Below are 11,028 nucleotides of genomic sequence, written 5' to 3'. Positions count from 1 at the left end.
TTGATTTGCGATTGAGAAATATATTTTTTCTCGCAAAACAATCTCATTGCGAATGAGATTAATTTTCTCTCGCAAAATGTTAATTCACCCTGCTGAATTATCTTGCAACTTGATACAAGAACATCTCATTAAATTTGAGGTGTATATAATTCAAGTTTTTTCACTTGAACATCAAGTTTGCAACATAATTACTATTCATTTATAATAGTGGTGTATTTCTGTTGAGTACGATGTATTCCGGAATGTATGTATCTCCATGTTCGCTACATGTCGAGATTAATACGTCTATTTGTAATTGAGATTTTCAATTTCTTGCAAATACATATGCAAAATTCTTAGTGATTTCTTCAAATTGATGTATTGGGATCCCGAGGTAGTTTGTAGATCTACTGCTTTGCAGATTATCACCACTACTGTTTAAGCCCACATTTTGTCAAATTTGACATTATGATTGCACAACATTGTGCACTCCCATGCATTTTACTAAGTCATGACATAAGGCATTAGGAGTGAGTATCTACTGATTTCATCAGATTATACTCCCTAGTGCTGCGAGATCTACTTCATTTTGGAGATTATCTTCAAGGTGTCATGCTTAGCAATTTGAGATTCACATTAATGGTTTCAAGATAACTTCTTGAAATATCCATTAATTTTACAATATTACCATGATGGTCTTCAATTTACTAATTGTAAATTAACTATCTCTGGTAACCGATGGCTAGAGAATTTGAGGCATTCGCCCTCAATCGCCACCACTACCCTACCTGGGCATGGACATCATGATCACTCTTGTGTCTTGTGGAATAGTGTGTGCAATCCAAGACCACATGATTAACCTCTGGTCGGAATCACACCGCTAACAGAAAAATATTGTCTTATACATCATAAGGCATTATATCGATTCAGATCTCTGCATCTGGTTATTCTGTATCAGCAATTCCTAGGACACAACAGACCTCAAGGGCAAAGGTTTGGAGCTCACTTCAACCTTCAACCCGACATCACCAGCAGTGACGGGACCCTATGGGCACGGAGAATATGATGGTTGAATATGACTCAACTAACATGTTTGAAGACTTCGTCTAGTCTCTCAATCTCCTGAGTGGTCAACATAATTTATGTCCATTTATGATGTTCTAATAAGAACATAAGTATTGTTGTCATCATATATTGTATATCACAATATATTGTATCAGCACTTTGTTACAAATATATTTGTATGTATTCTATATATCTGACAGTGATTTTCATATTGAGAATCTTCATGTCTATATATAGATTTCTACGGGAGTCAATCCGATGAAAAATGATATGTGCCTTGTGGACATATGCACCACAAACTCTATACTCAGGGAAGTCTAATGTATTTTAAAATCGCTAGACGCGATGAGGTATTTGTTGGCTCAACTCGAGTCATATTTACTATCCCTGTGGGTACCCGAGTAACATCGGGATGCTTTATTGCTTCCCAAGTTTAACTCGTACCCTACTAAACTATAGAGGTATCCGTCAAAATAGTTTCCATAGCGAAACTTATGATGACAACAAAGAGAAATATCTTCTCTTTACCATATGCAACGGATATGGCAAGCACATTCTCTATGTATCATCGGCATTGCACTACACATACTACAAAACCCGTAGCACATGTTGCGTACGAGATAGTTTTCCAGAGTGTCTTTTGCATGACAAACTTGGCATTCCTGCTTTGGTCATCATTGACATTGGGTTGAAACCGAAACTATCAACAATTCCACTGGTTTATGATTGTTATGATGCTAAATTCTAATAACATTTGGATTTTATGTGCACTACAAGTGACACAGGGAAGCTAATTTTAAGGCTCGCACACCTTAAAGTCTACGCTGAACCACTCAGACTCCTTGAATGCATCAAGTCGAGGTAAGTGGCTCTTCCCAGCCATTGAGTAGACTATTCAGGTATCCATGGTTCTAAAAGACATATCTACATGATGGTCTTAAGTGTGTGCTTTATTCACACGAAACCATTGGCCATTATCCTGACATCGATTTCAAGCAAATTGAATGGATAACATTGCAGAATTCTCCTTGAGGGCCATCTCTATGGCTTTTGGATTGAAATTTAGCAATTTGTCCTAATGTCTAGACTCAAAATGGTTTGGTAGAATCCTATCCAAAGAGTTAAGCTCATTGCATTATCTTTACTTTGGAATTGCAACTTACCAACTTTACGTTGGAGTCATGCAGTTTTACACGCTCATGACAGAACTGCATAATATTATTCCCCACTATCTTTGATATGTGGATATCTACCAAGTATTTCCTATCTGCGGTAATTCGGTTGCATACCGATATTACCACCCGGCATACATCATTGGCCCCTCAACATATAGTTGGGATCTATGTGAGGAATAACTGTATTTCCGTCAATACCTCAAGCCCCTCACATGGGGAGTTATTCAAGGCCAGTATGTTGATTCAATGAGGAACATTTCCAGGCATTAGGGGGAGTAAAGAATGCCAGGAAATTAGTGGAATGTTCAACACATTTTCTGCCTCAAATCCACATACTCAAAGATCTGAACCATGCGTTCAGAAGATTTGCATCACATTGCAAATAACCTGCCAGATTCATTTACTGACTATAAAGGTGTCACACAATCCTATAATCCTGCAAAAATATGCCTGAAAGAGTGATGGTACCAACAAAATTCACTCCACTTCCTGTTCATAGCAACAAAGGGAGATGTATGGCAGAAGTACATCAGGATTCAGCTTCCCGCAAGCAAGGATATCAAGGCCTGTGAATCAGTAAATGCAAGTCAACTTCACGTTGAGAGACACCTAATGGGTAGTATACACCCAATGGACGGGAAACCTCCACCAACCCAGGTCATAGTGCACACAATGACCAGGACATCGGAATACCCGACTCGATCGCATTGGGAAATCGCGAGCAGTCACCATGGGTAACGATATTTCCATCAAGTCTATATTGATATATAGATTCTGGAGAATCATATAACCGGAAGTCTACAATTGTCGACATATATTTCTCAACTAGATTGCAAAAACCTTTCAAATGATTCAGATCCAAAGACCATGGCCATGGCAAAGTGTGAACAACACTCGGACTGAACTCAAGCAAAGGGTATAATCTAGGTAGAAATGATCTTGCTCAATAATGGGAAGGTATTCATAAGCAATACCTACACCAGTTTTCTTCTGGAAACGGAATTGAGAACAATGAGGTGGTGAAACATAGAGCAAGTATTGTAGCATAAGGGTTCACGCAGATACCCAACTATTCTCCACAGGTGGAATCTCTTTCCGATAACTTATATCATTGGCAGTACAAAATCATCTATCTCTGCAGTTGATAGATGTAGTGATTACATATCCATGTGCATCACTAGATTCAGACATATATGATTGATTCCCGATGGAATCTCAATTCTGAATCGAAATACAAAATGCAACATACATTGTGTAAAATCAGTAAGTCACCATACGACTTATCGTTGTCGATACATTTGGTATAACCGACTTAGTGAGTTCCTTTCCACAAGGATTACTCCTACGATGATGATTATCCATGTTTGTGTGTCTGCAATGACGACACATGTAATCATCTAAATGACGGAGTTTAAAATGAAGGATCTGGGTAAACCAAAACACTGCTCGTTACTACAACTTGAGCACCTTCATTCATACATTATGGTACACCATGTTGTCTATATCCAAAACATATTGGAGAAACTCATTATGGACAAATCTTATCCATCCATAACTCTCATGGTAATTCATTCTCTAGATGTAGAGAAAGATCTATTTAGACCAAGAGATGATGGAAATGAGATATTGGGACTCAATGTTCCATAATGCCATTGGATCCACCAAACACAATTGGTTGGTACTCAAGAATATCTTTCAATATCTCCAAGGCATCAAACATCTTGTCCTGGTTTTCAGTTTCACAGGAATGTGAACTCCGATATCATTGGATACATCGATCAGATCCCACTATGTCGGATCGTAGACAAGCTTAGTGTTCCTATTAGGTGTGGTAGCCATCTCATGGAGAGTCTTTGAAACAGACCTCATGGCTACATCCATCAACCATTATCTCAAGATAATGTTTCTTGTGTTGTCCGGATGCAAACAGGTTACTAATAAGCAATATCTTTATATTGCATATCTTGCAAGTCGAATCATGCAACTGATTTGTTCACCAAGTCTCTACCAACTTTTACATTCCAGAAACATGTTCATGGAATTGGTATCTGACGGCTTTGGAATTTGCAAGAATCAGGGGGAGTATCTTCCTGAATTGTTCCTGTTCAATGCATCATATTATACTCTTTTTCCCTTCATGAGTTTACTATACAGGTTCTCATAAAGGTTTTTAATGAGGTAATATCAACATGAGATCATATGTCATACTTTCTGTTTTCCCCACCGGGTTTTTTGGGAAAGTATATACGACATATTTATTGTTCTCTAAACTCTATGAGTTTTCTCGTATTGAGTTAAAAGAGACAATAACCATTATATGTTGCATCATTTTCTCCTTATTTTTCCCACTGGGTTTGAAGGAGTTTAGCAACATATCAAACAGTATACTCCTCACATTTTTCCCACAGGGTTTTTGGAGGAGACTTTTTCAAGATGATGATATTACATGGACAAGTGTAGATTAGGGGGAGTGTTAAAGCTCAATTAACTTGTGTTAATTATGGGGGAATCTCCCCTTGTACCAACCGCAGCCAGTTTGCGTTGGCAACTGTCGCGTCGGTTCCTGACATCTCTCCCGAACGGATGCCTCTTCGATGCATCGCTTCTGCCTGTATAAATACCTACAATCATCTAATGAAAGGACACTCATTCACTTTTACATCTGTGCCGAGGCTCTCTCGATTGTTCTCTTGTTTCCCTTTCAACACTCACATCTAAAAGAATTCAGATATTGCCCCTCTCTCACGGGGGTGAGGTGTACAAGTAGGTCTACCTTAAAATCTACCGTTGCAGAAAAAAATATACATCCGAAGACTCCGGGAACCAAGTCCAAATAATCGATCAAAGGAGAAAAAAAGAGCACAAATACAACGTTTGGAAACTTCAACACCCCCACACTAACAACATCATCGCAGACACACCAGGGAAGCTGGTGTGTGGTCGATCTCAGGCGCTTGTTCGTGGTTAACCTCGAACATTGGTCCGGCCTCCGGGTTTCATTCAGGATACTCCGAGCCCCTCACCGAGAGACTCTGGACACAGGGTCAGAGAAACCCTCAGACACTACGGAGTCCTACTGCACATATGAAGACTCCTAGTTCCACACATCCAATATAAATCCGATTATGTTGTACGTTTTGGTCTGACTTTTGTGGCGACAAAAGGATAAAGTTGAGCAATGAGCGCCTCCCTTTTCTTTCGGCATCCATTGTAATTAGTGTGGCTACCCCATGACTCAAGGTGATTACACAACATCACAAAAACATAGGAAAGTTAAAATATTTTTTTGGAAAGCCACCGCCTAAATTCCTTTTACTTTTCGAGGGAGGAGGGGGCGTCAATGCCCTGGAACATTTGGCACTGAAACATGTTCATACACTTACCGCGCACACACACATTAGTGAATTAATTGTTGGATGATAATTATAAGAATCCATTTAGAGACCTAGATGTCCATTCAAGACTATAACTACAATTGCATGTGCTATAGAAAATGCGGTATTAATGAGAATTAATACACAATACCCTCCTCCAACTACAAACCACTCTTTTTTGTCCTTAAGCTATGAAAGTGACCAAATCGGTTCCTAAACTATTCGGGTGGCTCATCTTATTCTTCTACCCATGTGGCGGTAAACATAGCCTACCAACTGGGTAGGTGAAGGTCTTAGCACATGTTGTGGACTGAATTTCCTATTAATTTGATCGTGATTCATTAACAAACACCTCTTATATACAAGGGTATTTTAGTTTCGTTTTTTGCTTGTGCAAAATGTTTTGTGAACATCCCTTGTCACGAATCAGCATGCCACGTGTCTAATCATATGATCAAGTTGATGAAAATATGCCCGTCCAGGGCCTGGCTAGGCCACGGCGGTGGTGTCTAGCGTTCTGCGGGAGCTTCACGCGTGGTGGTCGCCTCGGGTTGATTTCCAAGACTGTGGCGGCGTCATCCTTCATCCCTTCGGCGCTGTGGTGGCCACCCTATGGCAACTGGAGGATAGATCTGCGCCGTGGGTTTGGAGGACCGCCTAGATCCGTTCTTTTTTTTAGATGGAACACAGCGATTCCATAAATCACACAGGCACAGCAAGAGAGCTGGCCAGATACACCAATACATCGTCAGGGACACCATCGGTCCACAGCTGCCTAGCGTCTGTTCGCTTAGAGCCTACGGCTGCTAGTGCATGTGCTAGTTTATTACAGCCCCTGGGAGCATACATAAATTCAACATAATTAAAGTTCAACCGAGCAAATACGTACTCCTCCTCCACCAAAAAATCTAGGGTTTGTGCCTCTTGCCGGCTCACTGCAGGTCTGCCTCATCTCCGGTGGCCCTAGGGCCATGGAGGCGAGGTGGATCCTCGTAAGCGCCGGCAAGAGGGCTCCGTTGTTAGTCATTCCTTTCATATTTGTTAGGGTTTCTGTCCTGCTCAGGAAGACGAGACGGCGGCGGCTCCCTGAAGATGGAATAAAGGTCTCCCCGCCTAGCCCCCGTTCCAGTGGTGCGTCTAGCATCGTTGTTGGGCGTGTGGAGGTGTGTCTCTAGCGGATCTATCCTCAGTGGATTTGCTCGGATCTGGTTGTTTTCTTTTATGTTCGCGTGTCTTCGGATTGGATCCTTTCGATCTACTTATCCTTCATCGGCGGCGGTTGCTGTTCTGGCGCGCTGGTTCTATGGGGCCTTAGCACGACGACTTCCCGACTGTCTACTACAACAAGTCGTGCCCGACTTCGGCGAGGGAGGGGCGATGACAGCGGCGCGCCTTCGGCTCGCTTCAGTGCTTGTAGTCGTCGCTAGGTGGTCCACGGACCTAGATGTAATTTTTATTATTTTTGGTGTTTGTTGTACTGTCATGATTGAAGATGAATATATTGGAAGTTTTTCACAAAAAAAAAAGTTCAACCGAGCAAAAGACCGGATATCTTTTAAAAGAACACCTTCAGGAGCCAAGTTGTACTCCGTACTCTGGAAAGCTTTCACCAAAGATTGGCAATCAGACTCCACTTGGATAGCCGTCATTCCCCAAGAGGATGCTGCGTGAATTGCTTCCCAAGCAGCAGTCGCCTCGGCCTGGAAAGCACTGGCCACATGCTGAAGCTTGCCAGCCCCTGATCCCCTTATGTCGCCACTGTTGTCCCTGGCCACGAATCCCCAACCGCCACACCCAGTAGAGACATTGAACGCCCCGTACACATTAATTTTCATCAAGTCACCGAGCGGTTTCTGCCAGAAACGGTGTTCCTTGGGTTGTGACTGGGATTTGGGATTATTGCATAGTTGTAGTGATTCAGCAGCCCAAAGCCTACCGGACACTGCAGTCCTCTCCACTGTGTCTGAAGACTCCCTAGCGTTAATTTTATTGCGGGAGTCCCACCACCTCCACAACATACATGTAACAAGCACCCGTTGATCTTCAGGTATATCCAGCACTGCCTGTATTACTTCCTTTGCATCAGTGCAAGCACACAACTTTTCACGAATCTCATCCAGCTCGAGACAACGCCACAGCTTTTTAACCTGTTTGCATCTCAGGAACAAGTGAGCCCCATCTTCATCTACCCTTCGACAACATACACAGAGTGTTTCACATTCAACCCTCTCCTTTTCAGAGCTAGCTTCAAAGGTAGACTGTTGTGTGCTAATCTCCACATGAACTGTTGGATCTTTGGTTGGCAGGGGATGTCCCAAATTTTCTTCCATGGGAAACAGAGTTGTTGACCTGAGATTGACGACGAGGCTGAGGTAGCATCTCTTGCTTTGACGTACAGTTTGTATGCAGATTTTACTGAGAATTGGCCTTTACTATCAGGGAACCATGCATAGAAATCTTCAAACTCTTCTCGGATTGGCGTCGCAAGGATGACCTTGGCATCTGCGTCAGCAAAGATATTCCTGACCAGCTCCCTATCCCAGTTTGCGGTTTCTGGATTAATGAGTTCACATACCCGAGTAAGAAGGCACCTTCTTCTTGGCGTGATGGGAAATCTCTGGCCCTCCCTATTCAGCCACGGATCCTTCCAGATATTGACCTCAGTCCCATCACCAATTCTGCATATTAGGCCCTCCTTTAATAGATGCACACCCTTCATGATACTCCTCCAAGTATATGAGATACCAGGTGCTGGTGCAGCCTCAAGAATTGATGTAGATGGAAAATAACGTGCTTTAAGAACTTGTGCATAAAGGGAGGTTGGGTTCTGGAGGAGCCGCCACGCCTGTCTTGCAAGCATAGCGATGTTGAACCCATATAGATCTTAGAATCCAAGGCCCCCATCCTTCTTCGGCTTTGTCAGAGTCTCCCAACTCAACCAATGCATAGTGTTTTGCTTCTCCTGCTTTGCCCACCAAAATCTGCATATCATGCTCCCCATCTGCTCGCATAAGGATTTAGTGAGGTCAAAACATGACATGGCAAAAGTAGGGATTGCTTGATCACAAGCTTTAATTAGGACGTCCTTCCCCATCTTAGACAACAATCTCTCAATCCAACCTTGGATTCTTTTCCAGATTCGTTCCTTGAGATACTGAAAGGTTTTTGCTCTATCTTGTCCCACATAAATAGGTAACCCCAAATACCTTTCGGATCTAGCCTCCGTATTGATATGTACCTCAGCCAGGACACTTTGCTTCCTCTCCCTCCTTGTGTTTTTGCTGAACATGACCGATGACTTATCGTAATTAACAATTTGTCCCGAGCACACCTCATACAGATGTAGTATACTTTGCAGATGCCTGGCACTTTCGCTTGTAGCTTTAATCAGTACCAACGAGTCGTCTGCAAACAATAGGTGGTTGAAACTTGGGGCTGCATTGCAAATACGTATACCAGTCAGAGTTCCATTCACTTCTACCCTATTCAGTAAGGAGGAGAACCCCTCCGCGCAAATGAGAAAGAGGTACGGTGAGAGGGGGTCACCTTGACGGAGGCTGCATTGGGGCAGCACCACATAGGTACACTCTCCATTCACTTTGAATCTGTATGACACCGTGGACACACAAAGCATGATCCGTTTGACCCATGTCTCCTCGAAGCCAAGTTTATACATCATCTTTTCCAGAAAATCCCATTCCACCGTATCATAGGCTTTACTCATGTCCAACTTCACTGCAGTGAACCCTTCCTTTCCTCTTCTCTTTCTCTGCATATAGTGTGTACATTCATAAGCAAGCAAAATATTATCCGTGATCAATCGGCCCGGAACAAAGGCACTTTGGTTAGGTGAGATAATGTCTGGAAGGATTTGTTTCAACCGATTTGCAAGTACCTTAGAGACCAACTTATAAAAAACATTGCAGGGGCTGATTGGTCTCAAGTCTTTCATGCATTCCGGATTTTGCACCTTAGGAATCAGCACAACACAAGTCTCATTCCACCCCTCGGGCATGGGTCCCCCATTCAGCACCTCAAGCACTTCTGCGACCAGTTTTTCTTCTACAATGTCCCAGTATTTTCTGTAGAACACCGATGGCATACCATCGGGTCCAGGGGCCTTCAGGTCACCAATACTTTGGAGAGCCTCAAACACTTCCTTCTCAGAGAAGGGATCATTCAAAACCTCATTCATTTGCGGGGTAACACGTGCATCAACCTGACTCATCATCTCCTCCATTCTTGTTGTCGTATGGGACGTAAACAGATTAAGGAAATAGCTAGTCCCGACTTCCTTCATGGCCTCCTTCTCCTCCACTACAGTACCATCTTGTCTCGTCAATTTCTTAATGTGGTTTTTCTTCTTTCTATCCGAGGCTGCTGCATGGAAAAACTTCGTATTTCGGTCGCCTCCCTTCATCCAATGGACATGTGCCCGCTGTCTCCAATATAACTCTCTCCGATCCTCGAGCCTCCCCAGTTTAAATCTAAGTAGTTCCTCCCTCTGAACCTGCTCTGCACTAATGCTGCTCCTTCGACACTTCTCCAACTCCTTCTTTGTTTGCTAATTCTTTTCTCCAAGTCCCCCAAAATATTTCTACTCCAGTCCACTAATTCAACCATGACTCCTTTAACAGCTGCTGCCACCCCTTTTCCTTCCAACTGCACTCCCTTCTTCCAAGCATTTTCTACCATTGCCCTACAGTCCTCTTCCTCCAGCCACTTCGCCTCAAACCCCGGCGTAGAGCTCCGAGTCGTGCCTTGCTGTCTCTTAGCTCCTCCTTGTGTGTCAATGATGATTCGTCTGTGGTCCGAGTGTCGAGGATCTCCGTTAGTGACCTTAAAAGCAGAAAACCGGTTGCACCATGATTGTGTAGCCACTGCTCTGTCAATCCGCTCCTTTATGTAATTAACTGCAGTATGGCTGTGATTCCGCCATGTAAATGCATCTCCTATGAAGCCCAAGTCTCCAAGTTCACACGCCTCAAGTGTAGCTTTAAACTTGTCCCTGCAATTCTATGATCTAGGTGCCCCCCCTTCCTTCTCCCATGGGTGTAAAACCTCATTGAAGTCTCCTGAGCAAAGCCACGGTTTGTTGTTTTGTACCTTCAGGTTGCTCATAAGACGCCAAGTTTTATCCTTATCATCATGTTTCGGCTCCCCATACATCCCTGTGAATCGCCACACAAACCCGTCCTCTTCCGTGATCTCCGAATCGATGTGATATCTAGACATGAAGCCCACCACTCTCAAGTTCACCTCATTCTTCCAGAATAAAGCCAAACCTCCACTCTGACCTTCACAGTCCTTAACCATCATATTCGTAAGGCCCAACTTCCACCGCAGCCACTCCAGCCTACTACGTATCAATTTCGTCTCCGACAAAATGAGTACGTCGGGGTCCTCCTTCTCCCGGATATCCAGGAGTCCTCGAA

Source organism: Triticum urartu, chromosome 4 (genome assembly GCF_003073215.2).
Source record: "Triticum urartu cultivar G1812 chromosome 4, Tu2.1, whole genome shotgun sequence".
In the NCBI taxonomy this organism is placed as follows: Eukaryota; Viridiplantae; Streptophyta; class Magnoliopsida; order Poales; family Poaceae; genus Triticum; species Triticum urartu.
This window is presented reverse-complemented; position numbering follows the sequence as displayed.